The sequence below is a fragment of the Pieris brassicae genome, chromosome 5 (genome assembly GCF_905147105.1).
Source record: "Pieris brassicae chromosome 5, ilPieBrab1.1, whole genome shotgun sequence".
Taxonomy (NCBI): Eukaryota; Metazoa; Arthropoda; class Insecta; order Lepidoptera; family Pieridae; genus Pieris; species Pieris brassicae.
Genome location: NC_059669.1, coordinates 16,372,133 through 16,394,502, shown reverse-complemented (window position 1 = coordinate 16,394,502; position 22,370 = coordinate 16,372,133). Strand labels below are relative to the sequence as shown.

At 32.4% G+C, this 22,370-nt stretch overlaps 1 protein-coding gene across 6 annotated transcripts in view; it reads right to left on the bottom strand.

Moving 5' to 3' along the window:
* LOC123709261 (fibroblast growth factor 22) overlaps positions 1 to 22,370 on the bottom strand; it is a 129,154-nt gene that overhangs the window by 37,152 nt on the left and 69,632 nt on the right. The window lies entirely within an intron of this gene.

Genomic DNA, 22,370 nt, shown 5'->3' with positions numbered 1-22,370 from the left:
ATGATAGTTTAGAGAATAGAGATTTTTAAAATTAATTTTAGTTAATTCAACATGAACCTTAGCAATAATTAGTGTTATAAAAATCTTATGATTTTATTTAGTAGGCACAGCTGTGGTATTTATTATAATAACATAAATAAATTAGTGGCGCTACAACCTCTCTAGGTCTGGGCCTCAGATTTCTGAATCTGTTTCATGATCATTTTTCAATCTAATAGGCAAGTAGGTGATCAGCCTCCTGTACCTGCCTGACACACGCCGTCGAATTTTGGGTCTAAGGCAAGCCAGTTTCCTCACGATGTTTTCCTTCACCGTTCAAGCGAATGTTAAATGCGCACTTAGAGAGAAAGTCCATTGGTTCACAACCGGGGATCGAACCTACGACCTCAGGTATGAGAGTCGCACGCTGAAGGCACTTTAATAATTATCCTAGCATTTCGAAGGATTATTGAATTACAATGCTAATAAATTCTTCCTCATAGCCTACCATAATTGACGCAGTAGAATTTATCACTAGGTTTAAGAATTTTGGTCCTTTTTCATAATAAAGTAGGTTTTATGTACGACGATAGCCAGGCTTAGCATCGTGGCCATAAGTTATGCATTAGCATTTTGTCTGTCTTGAAATATTGCTTGTTAGAGATTTAATAATTTAGACTTATGTCCTCACAACTGATGGTGTATGTAATTCGTATATTTAACATACGATTTATAACAGTAATATTTAACTAAAACTTATCTATGGTATGACAATTAAATTAAGTGGAAACGCAACAATTTATACAAAGAAGCTAAAGTACAAATGAAATTAAAACGACATTTGACAATTTCGTCTATGGTAAAACTTGGAAGTATAAATTAGTGATATCCTTTTATTTAAAAATAAATGCGTTTACTTTTTAATTCAGATTTAAATTATTATTCACGCAATTCAATTTAACGGAATATTCTAGATTCTATTTAAATAAAACATTATCATACAAAAAATACGCAAAGGACTAGAAAGTGTGCTTAAAATATTCAGTGTTGTTATCCATAAAGTCTCAAGCTAGAAGAAGCAAAAACCAAAATTATGATATTGAAACGAACCAGAAAGGTGGCATTAGTATTCCCAAACTTCCTGTATGGAGTAGTAACGTGGATTATCTTGACTTGAAATTGATGCCTTTGAGGTCTGCTGCTGGAGGCGAATGCTAAGAATACCGTGGACAGCGAAGCGCACGAATACACGACCCACCTCCGCAAATGGACTCGCTTATCTACCATATGCCGACAACTAATTATCTCGTATTTCGGCCACTAAAAGCTGAGAGCCTTGAGAACTTGGAGAAACTGATCGTTGTTGGTAACTGAATGCACAAGGTTGGTAACTGAAGTGAAAGATTTATCGTAATCAAAACGTAAAAGAAAATAAAAGTTATAAGAAAGGCGCTAGACAGGAACCGGAAATAGATTCCTTGCTCATCACAAAGACATGAGCTACCAACTGAAAAGAGAGAGGACATAAACGAAATGTTCCAGGAATATATATTTTTACGAGTTTGAGTTTAAGTGTCCGTAAACCCTTATAATACCTAATTAAGCATACCAATTGAAAACGTGTAAAAGTTTAATTACATCTCAAAGAAAGCTATCATGGATCTATGGTTGGCTCCCACATTACCATAATGACCTGTAAGGTCATTGAGTAGACTTAATCGCTACTTTAAAATAATTAATTGTCATTTGAGTTCGCCTCTTCCGACCTTAAGACGTAATCTACCTAATAAGTAGGTATTAAACGCAACTTTTGAAAGCTCCTGAAATTTTACAACATTGTTAATTATAATTTTTTTCAGTAAATCCCATTATTCAACAATATTTTCTTTTAAGTCCTTTAAAACCCTATTTTATGTTACTTTTGTAAATACCATTTACTTTCCTTATTGCTTATTATGGTTTAGCGTCTAAGAGTAATACAATTTTAAGAGCGCTTTATCAGTTCTATGTTTCATAGGACCAATGAAGCTGTAAGTTGCAATGCAAATAAGGAAGGGCAATGCGCACGCGTGGGTGACAAGCGGCGCATAGACACGTAATTCGCGCAAAGCCACTATTGAGACGTAATTGACTGGTAAACCGGCGTTTCCTTATTCTATTGTTTGATTTTACATGACAGTTTGAATGTGAGCTTTTAAAATAAAGGTAAAAAGTATCTCCGTTCTATTATATCAGTCTGGTTCACGAGAGTCAGGGACGGATCACAGTGCCGAAAATAACTTAAAAAATCACGTTAATAGCTCGCACATCGTAAATAACCATTAAAAGGATTTAGATAATGTACTAATTAAACCTAAACAGACACAAGCCAATAATCACTGTTTTTCTATCTATATAAAAAGTGTGCAATATGGTGCCTCCAAAAATCACCAAAACCCCAAATTTATTTATACAAAATATTTTTAAACACTGGTTCATAATATAAAGCAGTCAACAGATATTATCTACGAGTGTCGATCGCATGACATATAGATCAATTCGATAGAAACAAACGGTTTATACCGTCCATAATTTTAACCTTTAATAGATGACGTATCATTTCAGCGCGTGAAAGCTATTAAGGCTTTATCTACAAAGCATTAATGTTAACACATACTTAAATATATGTATATACTTATTAGAAAAATACTGCTTATAATTACTGATTAACTTCATAATATTAGAGATAGTAGTTGGAGCGGTGTCAGAATTCATTTCATTTTTCCGTCTTTTTTTCTTTCATTCGTTGTACTCTAGTTAATAGTGTATAACAAATATGATCTTGTTTTGCAATATTCATATTTTTTATTTCTTTCAATGCCTATCCCTTTTATGGGACATGAGACAAACGGGCAGGAGGCTCATCTGATGTTAAGTGATGGACACTCACATTGCCAAAAGCCTCGCAAGTGCTTTGCTGGCCTTTTAAAAATTGGTACGCGCTTTTCTTGATGGACCCTAAGTCGAATTGGTTCTCAAATACTTCAAGGGGCAGCTGGTCACGCTCAAATGTGGAACGACCTTCGTCGTGGTGATACGGGATTTTTGTTTTTTGTTTCGTTGACCGATAATGAAATTCGGCTTCTGGTATTAATCGGAACAACTCCTCCGAGCACTGTCCATAGTAAATGCGTATATTATATTATAGATCTTCGTAAGTTATAAAATTCTTGATCCATTTCAAGTATTCCTTAATACTAATGTAGACTAGGCTCTATGTCTGTAATTCACAGCCCACGCTCAAGATTTATTCGATAATTCGATTCGCCCTGCATTTGAAGTGTGCACAATTGGCTCCGTTATAATAAATATCAATTTTGGTTCTATTAAATAACAGTTAACAACACTAAAATCAAACGTTTAATTAAGTTGTTGGTAATGATCAATTGCAACATGAACGAAAATCTTTCAATGTATTTAAAATACAGGGTCATTCACACTATGTCAGTTCTGTCTGTATTTCATTGAGGATTTTGTGTGAACACATACACAACAATAAAAAAAATCAATTAAATTTCGAAGGAGAAATATTATATTAATTGTTCTTATTCTGAACATCTGAAGTCTCACTTATAATGGAAATAACATTTTTATAAAAATTGTAAGTTTGTTTATGTTTATCACCTATTAAACTTATGTCAAAAAAACGCAATTAACAGTATGCCTGAGTGTTATGAGAAATTGTGTTAACTTAAATTTTAATCACTTTACGATATTGTTATATCATTTTGCATGGTCATTTACAATACCTGTCAGACTCGGAAGTAATCCTTATGCATAATAAACAATTCTCAATGCAATACTTAGTTTATTTATTGCTAATTATTTGTTGTAAATTATTCAGATAAACGAATAAACTTGCAAATCTGTAATGAGATATGGCTTTGTTTGAATAAGGTTGTTTAGTGACAAGATATTTTTGCTACAGAGTAATAAAATTTATTATTTCAATTTCGTTGGTATTGGATGCAAATTGTGTTCGAAAACTTATAAGAAAAATAAAATATATATATATAAATAAAAATAGAAAGTGCATGGTTATGGTACTAGGACCTTCTAACTAAAGTGCTTTATGTCAATTTTTTAATAAATAACAACAACAATAAATACATAGCCGTTATATGAAATGAGCTTTACGTTGACCATGAAAGCTTATGAATTAAAACTTGTATTACGTGAAGATACATATTCTTTGTGTCCTACAAAAATTTATCATTAATTTATTCAATTTAACTTGTATGTTAATGGAACTACATGAATAGGAAATTTTAGTAATATGACATAACAATAATACTCAAAAGATTTTCCATGTGTAGTCAGAATAATCTTACTTCGGCGATTTCACCATAATAACGGATTTGTCGTTCGTGTTAAAACACCCTATTGAATGCATTACCGAATACTACTATTAGGTTAATTATAAAGTTAGGCTTTAACACTAGTCTCCACCCACTGTAGTCTATAGAAAGTTGTGTTTTCACAAATTGCCTTTGTGATTTATTGCAATGATAAGGATTATAGCAGGTACATTAAACTAAAATGGGCCAATTATTCAAAAGTAATGCACAATACGAACAATGTTCACCTCGATTTAGTTTTGTCGAATGACGTCAATTGATTTTTTAAAGTGTATTTGGTTTCTTAAGGAATAGCATTCCCGGTAAAGGAAAACCTTTTTTGAAACATATTTATATGAAAATTCGACGATGTCATAAAAGACTGATCAACTACTTGCCTATAAAAGAATATATGGACACGTTATTTTTAATAAAAAATATTACAGTGCCACGACGTGTTCAATAGATAATAATGATAATTATGGTACATACATAAATAACACGTGAGCGTGATATATTAGATTTATTAAAATAAATATAAAAAGGGGCGACTTATACATAAAAAAAAACGGAAAATGTTTTCTACACAAATTAAGTCATTACAAAAACTACCTAAAGAGAGAATACTAGAAAAAATAATTATCCACCTTATTAAAATAAATATTGTAAGTAATATTAATCCGCAATAAACTATTATTGTCTTATATACATTCCAAATTCCGCGTGTACAGTTCAAATAATTGCAATTAATCAACAATTCAACTCCTGTATCGATAAGCAAAACAAGCTTTGAAATAGAAAGCGGCATACTTAATTGCTCAATTGCTGACAATGTTCAATGTTGATAACATCGTATTGGCCGAGTATCTTATCATCCACGCGAATCGCCTACTTAATTCTAAGGAAATAGCTTTAAAAATAACAAAACTGATGTTAACCAATGAGAGTTTGTTTTAAGATGATGTATTCACCGGCATTCAATAAAAGTTGTAACTTGCGAAGTACTTTTTTTATATAAGTTGTTACAAAACAAGCTCCAATCTTAGAATAATATGTATATACTATACAGATATAGCAGATGTATTTTTGTATACATATGAAGTTGTATGCCGCCTATTTGGACTTAATTTAAAGAGCTTTTTATTCATCTAAAAGCTGTATCAGAAAAATATATTTATAAAAACAAAATAATCGTCGTATCCGCAGGCGAAATCGCGACCTACTCATCTTCAACATTAAGTATCATCACTTTAAAGATTGATGATGTTAAACTGTTTGCTTAAGTCATCATGTCATGTACGTCATTACTCGAACAGGATAAAAACCAGTTACGCCATCATTTGTTTCGTAAAAATTTACAAACGCTCCGACAGAATTGCACAGATTATGTCTTAATTTATCCTTCGTATTATTGTGGCTATGAATGTAGCGTATGGACTTTCGGCTAAACATACATATGTAACAAAGGAGTATCCATGTATTTTAAAAGTCGTCAACTTACCGTGTTCACAGACACAGAATATTTTTTTTATATTCTCTTTAATTAATTATTTTCATTGGTCGATTTCTATTTGTTCTATATAAAAATCTATGTATTTGTTCCTACATCCTAGGAGCCTATAGAACATATAACATATATACCTAGGTTTTGAGTTTTTACTATATCCTCTAAGCGTATTATATTTCCTTCAATTTGTTGACAAATGTTTTAAGTTTTGGGCAGTTTTGGCCTAGTAGCTTCAGCGTGCGACTCTCATCCACGAAGTCCGGCTGTGCACCAATGGACTTTCTTTCTATGTGCGCATTTATCCTTCGCTCGAACGGTGAAGGAAAACATCGTGAGAAATCTGGCTTGCCTTACACCCAAAAAGTCGAGAGCGTGCGTCAGGCAATTCTGTGCTGAGCACCTACTTGCCTATTGTTACAAATGATCATGAAACATACACAGAAATCTGAGACCCATATCTTAAAAGGTTATAGCCATTGAGTGATTTATTTATTTTTATTAACAAGAACCAAAATTATACAGTAATAAATAATTATAAATGACTCATCGGAATGTCCTGTCCTTTTTCCTGGCCCAGTGATGAAATGGCTGTATCATTTTGCATACAACTTCGCGGAAGAAAGTGTTTAAAAACAAGTCGTGGCGTACCCGATGTAATTTTATATCGTCATTAGTAATATTTAATGGTAGAGGTCACTTTTGTATAATCATACAACGGTTGTTCTTTGTAAAAGATGAAACGAAAGATGAGTATTTTGTTGACCCCACAAGGAGAAAATATTTATGATATTTTACTAAGTTGTTTTAAACTTAAGTGATTGTAATACTGTTATCCAAATAAATCCATTTTACTTCCGTGGAATTACTAAACTATTCCGTATAAGCCTAAAGATAACTTTGATGTTCGGCTGTGGTAGTAGCCGCTAATCTAGGTAATATTATAATCAAATCAATTTTCCCAGTATTAGAAAATGATCAGTAAAATATTTCTGAGCTATCAATTTAATCCCGCTATCACACACCCAGTTGATAGTTAATTAATCGATAATCATCTTACAATTTGTCTTCAATAACTACGGAGAGAGTGTATGCAATAATTTTCAATGTGTATGCGCATAGGAAACTTTGATTTCAACGTAACATAACTTATCTATATACAGTGGAATCTCTATAACTCGAATGTAAAGGCAAATGCAAAAAAATCGAATAAAGGAGATTTCGACTTAACAAGAATTTCGAGATATATATTTAACTGCTGAAATTTGGACTTACAGAGACGCGATTTTTAAGTGTGTTTTTTGATTTGTACATTCAATTTTGAATAACAATTCCACCAAAGTTTTGTGGTATATAATTTTGATAGATATTAATGAAGTAAACTCTACACTAAAAAAAATAGCTCGACTCAGGGTATGACGTCATCGGCGTGGTCGTAGCCGCAAATTGTAGGTGTCGCTACAATATCAAGCATAAGTAATCATTTTAATATCGAAAAATTAAGCAGGTATTACTTAGTAAATGAAGTATAATTGTATTAAATTTCACACCTTAATACTCTATATATCAAACATCTATACATTATAGATATGTGTATAAACTTTAATACAACTAGACGTTTCATAAGAGCCTGCAAAGGCCTATTTGAAATAAAAACTTTTGATTTTGATGATTTTGATTTTGAATACAATTATTTTGATTTAAATGTAACTTTCGACTCCAATACTCATAAAGTGTATTAGAAAGCGGCAAAGGTAACCATTATAGGCGTTTAATTAGAGTCAGTAATAACTAGTGCCTGATTTATTGTGCACAAACACTAAATACTAGCCTTCGAAACATTTGTAGCACGATTATAAATTCAAATCTAGACGCACAATAGAAATGATACTAATAGGTTTATATTCGTTATAAAATTTAGAGATTTCCGCTTGAGAAAATCTCTTTATTAAAATTAAAATAACTTGACAAAGGTTCCTTAATTTTGTATTAAATAATTCAGATTCTAAAGTATTACCTAAAGGCCGGCATCAGTTAGGCCGCTAAGTACATTGTATAATAATAATGCTTCTAATTATATCAATAACCCAGTTAAACTTATGAACTAGTTTATATTTAAAGCATATTATGCAAACAATTTAACAAATCGTGTATAATTTTGCTTAACATCCTGAAATAATCAAAGAAAGAATGATGAAACTCAAAAACTACTTGCATCGATTACTAAATTGTTTCAACATAAGAATGCCATATTATGCCTAAGATTATATATATTTTATCATCATTAATCATATATTTGCTATTTATGTTATTTTTCGAAATTTTAGGACGTTCAATAAATATTAAATCCTTGACGTAAAAACGGAGATTAAGAAGTTTAGTATGGATGGAAATACATTTCAATGCGCCAAAAATGTAATATAAAATATTAAAAAAGTTCTAATACTGAAACCAACACTGATTAAAACATTTTAAGGAAATGTCTCAATTAAAACAGAAACGTAAATAAATTACCGCCTAATGGAGCTATAAATTAGCTTTTTTAACTGAAGTGCCAAACGTCACTCACACCTAGCAATTGGGCGTGACGTTAGGAACACACGCACCTTGATTAGTTTGTGTTTTTTCAAAAACGTTAACTAACTTCCTAATGAAGTTAGGCAGAAAATAAAATTACAAGTCAATGGAATAAAAACTACTAGTTTTGTCTTTTTGTGTTTTATAAGAAATTAAAGATATTTACTAAAAAATGTCAGCTTCATTACAATTGCATACAATTAAATGACTGTTATTGGCTTTAAAGTATTTAAAAAAGACGAGAAGTGATAGAAACGTAGCTAGACACCGTCTCTAGCAAGAAAATAGCCAAAAAAAATTGTCATAAATAATTTTAATATAAACTAATAAAAAATACTTATTAAATTATATAAATACCTGTCAATTGAATCACTCCCGATATCTAAGCATGTTTAAAAATTTTATTATTGAGAAAATCGTATAATCATTTCACTAACGCTTTTTACATTCTCTAAGAGAAATATAAAATGTAATATAATAAAAAATATCTATCTGATTTCTGCATCTTGTTTCGTGAACATTTGCTTTTTCTAATTGGCAAATAGGTTATAGGTGATCAGCCTCCTGTGCCGGACACACGCTGTCTTATTTTTGAGTTTAAGGCGGTTCCAAGGAGAAAAAAAGAAATCACTATTTCAAAAAATAACACTACACATTTCATCATAAATAGTCTTAATAAATAATCTTGTCTGTCAATAAGTTCCGGGGTTGATTAAATTCTAAGATATCTTTAATCCCCTCTCAATGCTGAATTCGGTTTATCGGTAAAAAACATTTAAATTCTGTTATAAAAGATGAGAAGCGGGGATTAATTGTCGTTTCATGTTTGACACTTATGGAAGTATTTTATTTATTTATGCCATATGATAATTGTAACTATTGTCTGTGGTTATAGTATATGATATATTCAACAATTGGCTATGGTTTGATTTTATCCTGGTTATATGAAAATAAGTGACGAATGTTACCATGATTAACTTATACGCCAACAAAAAGCTACTAATCAAAGACGGCGAGCGGCGAATCAAAGCGTGACGAGAAATGTCTCAATCTTAGATTAGCAGTTTTTGCTTTTAGTAGTAGATTACTTGTCATAAGCCCCATTCTAACAAGTTAACTGGTGCTTTAATGCTTAGGTTAGATGGTGAGAGTTGATGTTAATATATTGGACACGGAATAAAACAAGAATTATTTGTGTTATTACTACAAAACCAAAGCAATTATTGTTTCGCTGAAAGCTCACAGGAAGCTCACCAGACGTTAAGTGATAACGCCGTACATGGACAATCACATAGAAGGCTCGCAAGTGCGTTACCGGCCTTTAAGAATTGGTACTGTACTTTATTTACATTGTTAAACATGCGTTATTGTAATCTCTCTCCAAACTATGAAGATTATAAAAAAATCAGTGGCATGTGGCACCAGATCTGGCTCTCAGATTTCAGTACTATTTTTCTAATAGGCAAGCAGGTGATCAACCTCGTGCCTGACGGAGTTTTTGCCAGACACGCCGATTTCCTTCGCCGTACGAGCGATTCAATGCGCAAATAAACATAATATAAATTAGTGCAAAACCAAGGTTAGAACCTTCTCAGGGATGAGAGTCGCAACTTTTGATTGCTAGCTTGCTATGTGACTGACGTTTAATTACGTTTACTTAAGAGATGTATGTAAAGTGGTTAGTTATGATAATCTCATTACACTCATTGACGAGCGTGTAAAATATTCAATTAGCTTTTTACCGGTAGTTGTCATTACTTGGGTAGCTGTGGGAATAATTTATAGCGTATTGCAATAAGTATTTGATAACTAAAATGCTATTATCACACTTTTACGAAAAGTTTCGTTTACACTCATCAAACATATAAATCCAGAAAGTGTTTTATAATTAAAATGTTTGGTTTATTTCTTTATACGTTCGTCTTTGCTATAAGTGCTAGTCACATGAAAGTTTTTCTCGTAGCAATGTAGCCTTGGCAAACATTTTTAATTATTAATGATTAAATTTACTACAATCGGTATCTAAAATATATTTTTAATATATTGATATGGCAGCCCAACTACAGCAACTGCAAGCTTAGACGTATCCGGTTTCATTTAAGTATTTCAAACAAATGTAATTAAATAATTGGAATGTATAAGAATTTTACCATAATAATTATGACAATTTAAGCTTTTGCATGCTAAATGAAAATCGGAATCATACAACACGTGTTTTTTTGGGGCGGATGAATTGTAACTAAATAATTATAGGAATAAAAGGAAAAGTATATATATGTTAGTATCATTAATAAGACGCGATCCTGCTGATAGGACCTAATTGAAATTCTAAGAAGCTGATGTCATTTTGCTCAAAACTATGTTACTATCAAATACGATAAATTGTGTTTTTATAACTGCTGTAATATTTCTAATAATTCACACAGCAGCTGTTTTACTCGTAATTAAAAACAAAAACAATTGAAATGCAGAAACGCACCCTAAATAATAAATTAATCAGTTTAAGTTAGAGGAATTGATTAATTAATAATTCATTTTATTAATTAATGTTATTTATTAATAAGTCTAAAATATATTTGAGCTGGGTTGGCCTAGTAGCTTCAGCGTGAGTCTTCATCCCTGAGGTCATAGGTTCGATTCCCGGCTGTGCATCAATGGACTTTCTGTCTATGTGCGCATTTAACATTCGCTCGAACGGTGAAGGAAAACATCGTGAGGAAACCGGCTTGCCTCAGACCTAAAAAGCCGACGGCGTGCGTCCGGCACATAAGGCTGATCACCTACTTGCCTATTAGATTAACAAATGATCATGAAACAGATAAAGAAATCTGCGGGCCACACCTAAAAAATGTTGTAGCGCCATTGATTTTTTTCTAAGATATATCTATTACCAACTAACAAATGTATAATATAATTTTTGGCCGCGCCGGTATGTATTTATTTATTTAAATTCTAATGTCAACGATCTAACGTTCGAGTCGAATGCACGATTTGAAGGATCTTGAAGCTTGGATCCGCTAAGTTGAGGTAAGACGCATAATGTATTGACACTACATTAGACTTGTGTTCCTATCATTCTATTTATATTAATTATTAACTTTTTATAAAATCCAGACATAATGAATAATGTCTACGACGATATTTGAGTCGCTACATGTGAACGTCCTAAATTGTCTAATTTGTTAGTTTATTATATGCTTAGCGCGTATGTTAAGTGATTAGATGATTGTTTATGAGGCGCCCTGACAATTGACACCCAATTATTAGAATCGTAATACTGGAACTAATTTTACCCAAACTGCGTTTAATAAATTTAACAAGGCCGTATCCTCGTTCCGTAATTTTGCATCTCTAATGCATTTACCACGGAGTGTTCAGAGGAGTTGTTAGGGTTAATACCTGCAGCTGACTTTCTGCACCGGACGTCAAAACAGACTGCGAAATTCCACCCGTATCACCTCGACGTCCGTCTGTTTTTTCGCATACACCACCATGTGGAACCTGCTGTCAGAATCAATTCGACATAGGGTACTTCAAGGAAAGAGCGTACCAATTCTTAAAAGGCCGGCAACGCACATGCGAGGCCTCTGGCGATGGGACTGTCCATCTTTGGCAGTATCACTTACCATTAGAAGAGCCTTCTCGTTTAATATAAAAAGACGGCTAGTTATATCGCATTTCATTTTTTTTTATTTGTCAGACGCCTGACACCATGGCGCCGCGTAATAACTATTGTAATTTATAATGCATAACAAGATACACATTAACAAACTTGATGATAAATTAGTATGTACGCTTTTTACGTAAGGAATAAAATAAATCAACTTAATTACAATAATTTGTTTGAGAATAGCAAATAGGCGCCAATCGGTTGTTTATAGTTTTCCATGTACGATATTAATATGCTAGGGTTGTCAGTATCAGATTTATAAATTAATTTCTGAGAGTATCGTTCATTAGAAAAATCTGTATAAGTCAGTATTATACACCACCGAAAATGGAAGTGGGTTCGCCACACTCTCCAAAAATATCAAGTCTCATTTTCAAGTGTCTATTGACTGGAATCCTCAAGGCACCATAGCCACCCAAAATAGACTTGTTAACTAAGTATCATTACAGAAGCGGAAGAAACTGGAATGACTTGGATTGAAGCGCTGCCCGAGACCGAACAGGCAGGTGTTACATGGTTTTGCCCCACATGGTTGACAAAGGACTTTAAGTCATGTTAGTATATGCATGATTCTGAGCCCAAGACTACTACATGTTATCTCATGTTTCGTTCACCGTTCGAGTAAGTTACAATTGCGCATAAAAACTATGCAAAAACTTGTCAAATATATTATAATCCTTTAATTAAAGCAAGATATAATTTGAATAATAAAGACAGTTGTGTGACATCGAGTATATATAATAAGGTATAAAATATACACGAATCCGTGATGTCTATCTGCAATTGCTAATGTATTTAGTGTATTTCAGATTACACGATTTAAGAAGGAAAGTTGGCAACCCTAAGAGTATAATGCGTGAATAAGGATATTAGTATGTCCCACTTAATTTGCGTGCAAATCGATTCACAGTACAATCTCAATAAATATTGATATATAAATCCTTGAAGAGCTTAGTGCTTTGACAGCTTGACATCAACGACAATCACTTACCGAATTAATTACATAGACAATTAATTTGCTTGTGAGGTTTAATATTATTATTTTAAAGACGAAGAGATACTTTGTTATTTTTTAATCGGTTTCAAAGCCTGATGTCGTGAGATAATCTTCACATACACTATGTGAATATCTAAATCATAAATCTAAGTAGTCAAATTCAACAGTTTTCCGTAAAAAAACATTTGTTTTTCTACAGAAAATTATATTTACGATGAATTATATTTAAAAACAGCACAGTCGTTTCCTATATAGGGATATGTAAAAAACGTTTTAGACATATACCTGGTATAAGCTTATCCCTTTTTTATTTTCATTTATTTTATTATTAGTAATCTTACAGTCACATCCATATTATAAAACAAAACACTTAGACAAAAAACTAAAGAAAACTGAAATTTAACATTTTAAACAACAAATAATACTTAATATTTATAATTACTGCGTACAAGTTTATCATTTAGTTGCAGTATTATTGCATTAGATAATAGACAATGAAAAACTATGCCATTAAAACATCTCCCTGATACAAATCTCTATTTTGATTTAAGATTTGAGTATGAGCGAAATTTATGTAAAATTTTCTCGTTTTTGCCTATTAAAAGCCTTGAATAAAACTAGGGTGTATGGCCGGTGTATTACGGAAGTCACCATAATTTGTGGGCAGTTACAAGTGATCGCTTCGACAACTACAAGCCGAGGATAATCGGTTAACTTGACTCCGACAAGCTCTACTGATTTATCTGTTTCAGTCAACTGTAACAAAATTTTAGTACATTGTGTACACCTAGAATAGCACATATAATTTCGTATTGCCACTAAATCAGTTCAGTTTATAACACTCAATTTTATACACATTTTCTACAAGCTCAAATAATCTTATGAAGTCCAGTTGACGGGCAACCTTCTCTAAGTATGTAAAAAATGTATCAGCTGTATCCCAGCAAGTTTAAATAAAAGTTGTGTTGATACTATTTCTAAACATAGTTATTGCTCATATGGTGATGAGCGAAGTAGCAGCCGTACCTTCTAAGTAACATCAACAGCTATTCCCAGTTTACCATTGCATTTCCTTAGAAATATCCCGGTTTCGTTAGATACTGATACAATTGTAGGAATAAAACCAAATCTTGGGTACACCTATACTAGGTGTAATAGTTTCAAGCTGTTGCCAATAAGCAAATTGAATGAAAATTCAATAAACATAAAATATACGCACGAGAATGGGATCAAGGCGACGAATGTTTATTTTACGTGGCACGTACATAATACTAATTAATTTAGTACATACTAAAATAACGCTTATTCATTCTAAGGAAAATGTGGAAATTGTTTTGAAAAATGTGGGTTAATGCTTACGTTTTATTATTAAGATATGTATTTTAAAAATTGGAACATTGGGCTGCTATTTTAAGATTGCTGAGGGCCCATAGAATACAGAAGTTACCTGGTCGTCTAGGAATTACCCAAGGTGGTTATCCCCACCCGGGAGTGAGTAGTAGAGTGCTAGGAGTGAGTGGAGCTCCACGTACTTCTGAAGACTCTTAAGGACTCGGAAGATGTGTATGTATTTCAGTTAAAAAAAAAGAAAATCAATCGTTTAAAAATACAGAGGGAAGTCTGTAAAAAATCCTACGTAGCAAATACCAATTCTTAAAAGGAATGCAAAAGTGTTAATTTTACATTTTATAACTTTCACTTCTCATAATAAATAAAAAATTAAGATTCTAATAACATTTTCCATAAAAACAAAGCCATTAAATGCACTAAATCAGTCGTCGCCTTTTAATGAAAATATTTAGACAGTTTATTATTCTATGAAATCCCGTCCATTCAGAGATCAAGCCGCCATTGGTGGAAAAGTCGTAACATTTCCTTCTGCTATACTTCACAAGTAATAAAACTGACGCAAAATAATTGAAATTTTGAAAGCATTTTTCAGAATAGTTTTTACGAGGATTATATCACAATAATAACAATAACTTAAATTTCAACATGTCGTAAAATAAAAAATCTAGCATGCACTTAACATTACCGCAATTTTTAAAAAAATCGGGACTTGGAAACCTCTTTTTAAGACGTGCAATTTTTATTTGAGTTTTAAATATCATACCAAATTCTGTTATATAGTAAGGCCGAGTGTTCCAAAATCAAATTATCTATATGAATTATAATTTATATTCTATTTTGATTAACTGTTACTTTGTATCACGACTTACTTCCTAATTGCAAGAAACGAATATTTTATTTAAAAAATATGTTATATGAATAAATCGTGGAATTAACGAGCATAACTTAATAAATATGGAATCCGTTTTCGGAATTATAATACTTAATTATAAGGCTTAAGGGTTATACGAGTATGTATACATTACATTCTAATCAGACGGCAGTACTATCCTGTAGGCTCTAACCGTTACTTAAATTAAATGATTAATTAATTAATTCATTCGTAAATTATGGATTAATTCAGATGTAAAAGATTTATTTAAACTCGGGTTTTTATATTAAACATATTACCTGAACTTTACTGTTAAAGTTAGTTGGAAAAACATCTTCCTTACCGAATAGCCTTCGGAAACTATATATCAACTTACCTGAAACAAAAAATAAACAAATAAGACAAAATTACATATTACGTGTTTTCATTAATGTCACCTAATATTTTTTTATAATCCTTAAAGGCCAGAAAGAACTCGCAAGCCCTCCGGCATTCAGTGTCCACAAGTGGTGGTACCACTTAACGAGCGAGGCGACAATAGTTAGTCTATTTAGTTAATCATTTTGTTATTCCTAAATTATTAATTAGTAATGTGCTGGGATCGAAACCAAGGCCTGTTGTTCCGCCGGTTACATGTACATAAGTCACTGGGTAAGATTCAGAAAGTCTTACTCCTAAGCTAAGGCTTACTCCTGTACCTCAAAAATGCTTTTCACATTTTAGTCGGACTTTGACATTCAGGAGTCACAGCTCTGTTTCTGAATCTTACCCGCTCAGCGCTCTAGTGACTAAAATAGTAAGTACTTTGAATTATATTGCATACAATTTTAGTATATTCACTCAGATGTTGTATATACTTACGAAATTCCAGACAGAACATTAGCCAGGTTTGAATTAATATATTTAGTCTAGCCTTCTTCACTGCTTACTATCAAATTGCTAATGTTGTACTGAAAATAGTTTATTTGTTTTCCGCGGTTAATGCACCTGTTATTCAGACTTACTAAATAATTATACATGTTTGAGGTATTTTTGTAGATATTAGAAAATATTGACCCGAGATCGAAATCTACTCACTCTAATCTATAAACATAGTAATGTTTCTCTTATGAATTGGGTTTAAAGTAAAGAAAATTATAATGAGTAGTTTCCATGTACGCAAGTGGTTTACGGCTTCAGATAAAACAATTCACGTCGAATAACGTTGTTATATTAAAGTCGGACAAATACAAATCTCTCTCTTTAGTCGGTAGCTCATGTCCAGCACCTATCTTATTACAGTGTACAGTTTTGTGGACGATGTGTCTTCGATTGTTCCATCTATTTGGTGAACGGCTACGAGGTCTTTCGCCTTCTGTGTTCACCACCAACCAACCACGATCAGTTTCTCCAAGTTCTCGTCACCTCTACATGGTCTCATATGGTAGACAGGCGAGTCCGTATGCGTGGTTGGTCAAGACTGATGTTTTAGTGCGCTTCGCTGTCCACAGTACTCTTAGCATTCGCATCCAGCACCACATCTCAAAGGCCATCCTCGAGCTAGCATTGTCCAAATTTCTACTCCATACAGAGTGATACTGGAACGCGTATCAATCTGATTTTAAATTTAAACAGAAATAGCGAGGCAGAATAACGATACGTTTATAACATCATCCAAGGCTGCTATCAAACGATCTCGTTTAGCAATTAAAGAAAACAGTAAAAAAAATTGTAAAGAATTGCAAGAGTGTTTTGTATGCCCGAAAATATGCCTGAATCTTAAATATGACGGAACAAATCGTATCATTTAGTCTGACGGCCTTGCTAGAGGTGAATAGCCCGATATTTAAATATACTTACAATAACAGTTGCGCAACACTACTCGTTAGGGATGTACGATTCATGTAAAATAAAGGTTTCCATTACGTTATTTTTAGTAGATTCTCTGTCTATGTTACACGGTATTTTATGAAATTAAGCTTATTTTTTTCAACTTTTTATGAGTTCGACAAACTTTTAAAAGACCCGCAACATGTACGGTTTTTAGTTAGAGGCGAGGTCATTATTTATATTTGAAATAGCTTATTTGAATCCTTTGGTATGCAAACTCTTACATAGAAGGGATATAGTTGTATTGTAGTAATGCAATTCTGTTTTATACATTGGAAAAATGTTAGAAAAAATTGTCTATGCCCGCAGAACATTTTTAGTGCGAAGTTATTATCTTATATAATATGTATTGCGTATTAAAATGTAGAACAAATTACTTGTCCGTGCCATATCCAAAACGTATCTGCCATGCGAGGGTTACACGTATTATCTTTAAAGCATTGCAAAAAATTAAGAATAGAAAATGGATGGAAGCTATGCACGCACAGCACTACAGCGTTATCCAGGTTTATTTTTAACGGAATATTTTCCACGGCCATGCATGGGTTCGATCAATTGTTTTCGATATTTTGCGTCATCCTTCTTCCTTAGCATCGTATAAACAAATTCGTTGCCTATATAAATATACAAAGATATTTTGATACTATTATAGCTCTGTTGTAATATAATTTATTTAACATTTTGTGAACGTCTTAAGTTATCTAACATACAAAGCTTCCTTTATATGTACAATCTATTAAGATTTTTTAGATTAGGAATATTAATATACATACGTTATAAAGATATTAAATTAAAGATTCAAATTGGCGCCTGGTAGACAGTACCGGCGACCCCAGAGCTGGTGCTTTACTCGCTCAATGTTCAAGTATCGCTTTACAGGAGGAAATTCTGCCATTCTTGCCATTGCCACAGGGTGACAGGGACTATTTCTTTAATATTTATGTTAGTGTTCAATAACTTTAACTTTTGTTCCCTTTAGAACAGAGACTCTTGGTCCGTGGGGTTTAACTGCACAGGCGCTTATTAAATATTTAAGTTGGCGTCTGGTAGATACCTACAAGGTGACGCCAGAGCTAGTGCTTTCCTCGCTCAACGAGTAAGTATCGCAATACAGCGATGAAATGCTGGCATTATTAAAGGTACACAGCCACAGAAAACCAAATTTTTAAATTTTTGTTTATTTTTATTTTTACTGTGTAGGTTATATATATGGTAAATACTCTATATTTCTGTGTAGAAATTATATAAATATATTTATAAAAGATAAACGCTTCGCTGCTAAGATTAGCTTAATAAAGAATTAATTTGATGCAATTATTAATCCGTCCGTTGTTTGGTTAGATGCCATTATATAAAACAGATCTTAGTATTTTTATACGTAGCTGTGTTGCCCTACGGTTAACCGCTACGTCTGTGGTAGTGTGATTTTGTTTTTTCATATACACATTACATTATAGACATTCCCAAATCGAATACAAAACATAAAATATCAAATAATTGCTACAATCGTTGCGCATACATTTTGGGGCTTAATTTTTATTTATACTTGGACTATTATATTTAAGAAACGTTCATAATTTTTATCTGTACAATTCGAATGCAACATTGTCACAGAGTTATTTTAAAATACGATAGATGAATGATCTGTGCCGGAAATTTTCTTTACACGTCTGGCGTATCGTAAGAAAACATAACCTTTTATTACCGAAATCCCATTTTACAATTATCATAAATTGTACCTGCAGTGTATTCTATACATAAAAATGCAAATAAAATCAATTCATACAGAAGACACTTAGGATGAAAGTACTTTGTATGTAACATTCGTATTGATATACAAATATTATGGTAATTTATTTAATGTTTTGAATATTGGAACAATAAAATGATATTGGTTGAATTTAATCGTGATAAGTTATCATTAAATTTTTTCTTAGCTATTAACTGTCCTTTAGAATTCGGAAGAGAGCCGCTTCTCAGAAACGGGTAGAAACACATTGTACACTACATAGATTTCTAGAGATAAAAGAGTCGAGACTTAGCATTAATTATGACTTAGAAATGTCAAATCCATTTTGGATATATAAGCCATGAAGCGTTCAGTATTGGCTCCTGAAGTTTTGTTGCTATGAGCAATACGCCTAGGCATGTATGAATCTATAGCCGGTTAAAGATATAGCTATTTTTAAGACGAAAAACACAATTGACTTCATAGCTGAGTAGATTTCGCAAGTTAAGTTCGAATATCGTGAGCAAAAATATTTTTGTTTGTTCGACACAAAATGATAGCCCATTTAATTGAAACATTACATTCTTACGACCTATTTGCGTCCAGGGTCTTTGAGTGAGAACAAGCCTTAGTGCTGAACTTTTATTAGTCAAATCCTTTGCGTCGTGACTCTTATTCTAAGGGTAAGTCGTGACTCTGAACGCTACCCTGTTGAGCAACATTTATCTGTAGTACAGTATCTTGCATCGTGATTACATAAAGGAGTTTGATAACCTCTTATCAGTGTACAGAATTTATTACATAAACATTATTCAACTTCCTTTTTTGTATGTATTTACCGTATTATCTGTTTAGAGCGTAAGTTTTATATCAAAATAAGATTTTGCCTTTATGTATATAAAAACGTTTTCATACTGAATTTATTTTTGGTTTAAAACTTAATCTTAAAAATAATATGTTCCATATTTCAGTAAGCTACTAACGATACTGACATATTGCTCGCCCTTTATCATCAATTATCCGCTACTAACAAATTTGACGATTAATTTCATAACCAACTATCATGTATAATAAATTGCCAGTTTTGAATGATAGCAGAGTCCAGTCCGCATAGAAGACACGCAATGTATGTCAAAACAAACGATCGTGCTGTAAGTAAGTGGTGCTAAAGGTTATCGCGAGAAATAGACATCAATCAATGTGCAGTTAGTAAATTGTTTAACTGTTTCGGTAGCGATGTTTTGTTCTGTTTAGTATAACAGGAAAATAAGATTTTTTAAATGGTAATTCATTATTTTGGTTAATAGTAATAATAGTTCAGTACGTATGTGTGATAAATTTGTTTAGGGAAGCTTTTATAGAATAATACATGATACATAGTACTATGTACTATAACTACAAAATAACAGATGTAAAAGGCAAATACAATAATCATTTTTGGTAAGTTAATTTTAAAAATATTTATAGTCAATAATAATTTTATATAGAAATATACATAATAATAAATTAAAAAAAAATATGAATGCAAAGTTACTAGTAGTAGTTGTTATCAAATTGAGAATACAGCGGTGATAGTACATAAAATTAAGGTATTTAAAATACTAACTAATGACTAACACATTATAGATTTATCTGTTAATGATCATACATGAACATGTTTAGTTGACCCAAGGCCCTTTAAACGTAACGTAAAGATTATAATTTGGTGGAACAGGACATGTTAACATAACAAAACGTTTAACTAGGCAATCTTAGGTGCATCTCAACGATCTTGGCTGACTTTCACCACAGCATAGCGAATTAATTACACAAAACAAATGTTTTGTACGTGTTTCGGGAAAGTATGGTACATTCCTGAATGTAAAAATGGAATGTACAATTTTAGACGCTTCCGCAGTAGACACATTATTTTTCATATATTTATGAACGTTAAATCCCTTATTATCTGTCTAGTTACAGCAAACAAAAGCATTCACCTATCTCTTTTCAGCACAGCCTAAACACCGCTAGGCTAAAAGAGACGAAATGGCTACTTAAAACAGTGTAAAGATTGCGTTAGTTTTAAGAACAAAGATTAATTTAGATATTGTTCAATATTTATTTCCAAAATGTAAAAGCTATGAACAGAATGTTAATGCGCAAAATACTGGGCGATTTGAAAATGAAGTTTCGCGCGCATCTGCTAAAGCTGTGCAATAAATCGAATTACCGCTAATACGCATCTTTGACAGTAACGTTCAGATAGGCACAGGTCAAAGTTGACTTATACTATAGACATTCTTTACCTTCGGCGAATATAGGTTTCAATCCTACGTAAACTCGCGACCATTAACTACTTTTTTCTCTTAACTCTTGGCTTTTCAGATATGATGACTTTGATTAGATGATTTTAAAGCAGTTGGGGAATGCAAATCCAATTATTTGTTTTAGTCTCAGCGGAAACGAGAACAAGTTCCTATTCAAGAGGCCCGAAGCCAGGGGGTTGACGTGTTTCTGAAGTCTACTTTTGTATTGTTCAGTTGATCTTTGCATGTCTTCCTTGACAGTGATAATTCCCAAGGAGTATTTAGTGTCAACCACGGCTTACCGCTCATATTTCGCAGTGTTTTGTTTTGGAGCCGCTGTAAGATTTCGATATATTGTTGAGATATTGGTTTAATGACACTTTATAAAAAATGAGAAATTTATTCTCCAGACTGAGTGCAGCTGTTCTAAAACTGAAACTATTTTCCTATAGAGATCTTCGCGTGTGGCTTCGATTAGCATAAATTATTTCACAACATGCTTACTAATGTATGGAATTTTGATTATAGCATATTTCCAGATTAATGCCAGCCCTACATAGTAGTCTAACAGTGAAACATTCAAAATTAATGCCCTTATTATGCTAATTTTAAGATGTTCTAATCATTATAATGAATAATGACATAAATAGGGTTGTAACGACTTATTTTAATGACTATTTATTTCTATAAGCTTCCTAATAAAATGAAAACACTAATAAGGTACTCGTGGTTTGGATGACATTTAATAATATAATATACACAAATAAATATTCACGTGGCCCCAAGTGAAGACTCATAGGCTTATTTTTAATTTACTTAAATTGTAATAATCTTATAAATAAAATATAACAATAAAAAACGTTGCAAAATCGTAACAAATTGCTATGCGTTGCAAGCCCTAGCCATACCCTCAAGCAGGCCTTATACAACTTAATCACACCCAATAAAATTACACAGCATGAAAAGTAAACACGGTCGAAAGCGAGAGTTGGCCGAACCATCAATTTTCTTTGAATTTTTGATAACTTCATCTGCCATAATAATAGTGTTGCGACCTCCGCCAATCAAAGGGCCCAATTTAAAAACATAACGCGTTTGAATTTCGAATGTTTCGCGAAATGATCTCATTTCACTGCCGACAGTCGTAACGCGAGGCTATATTT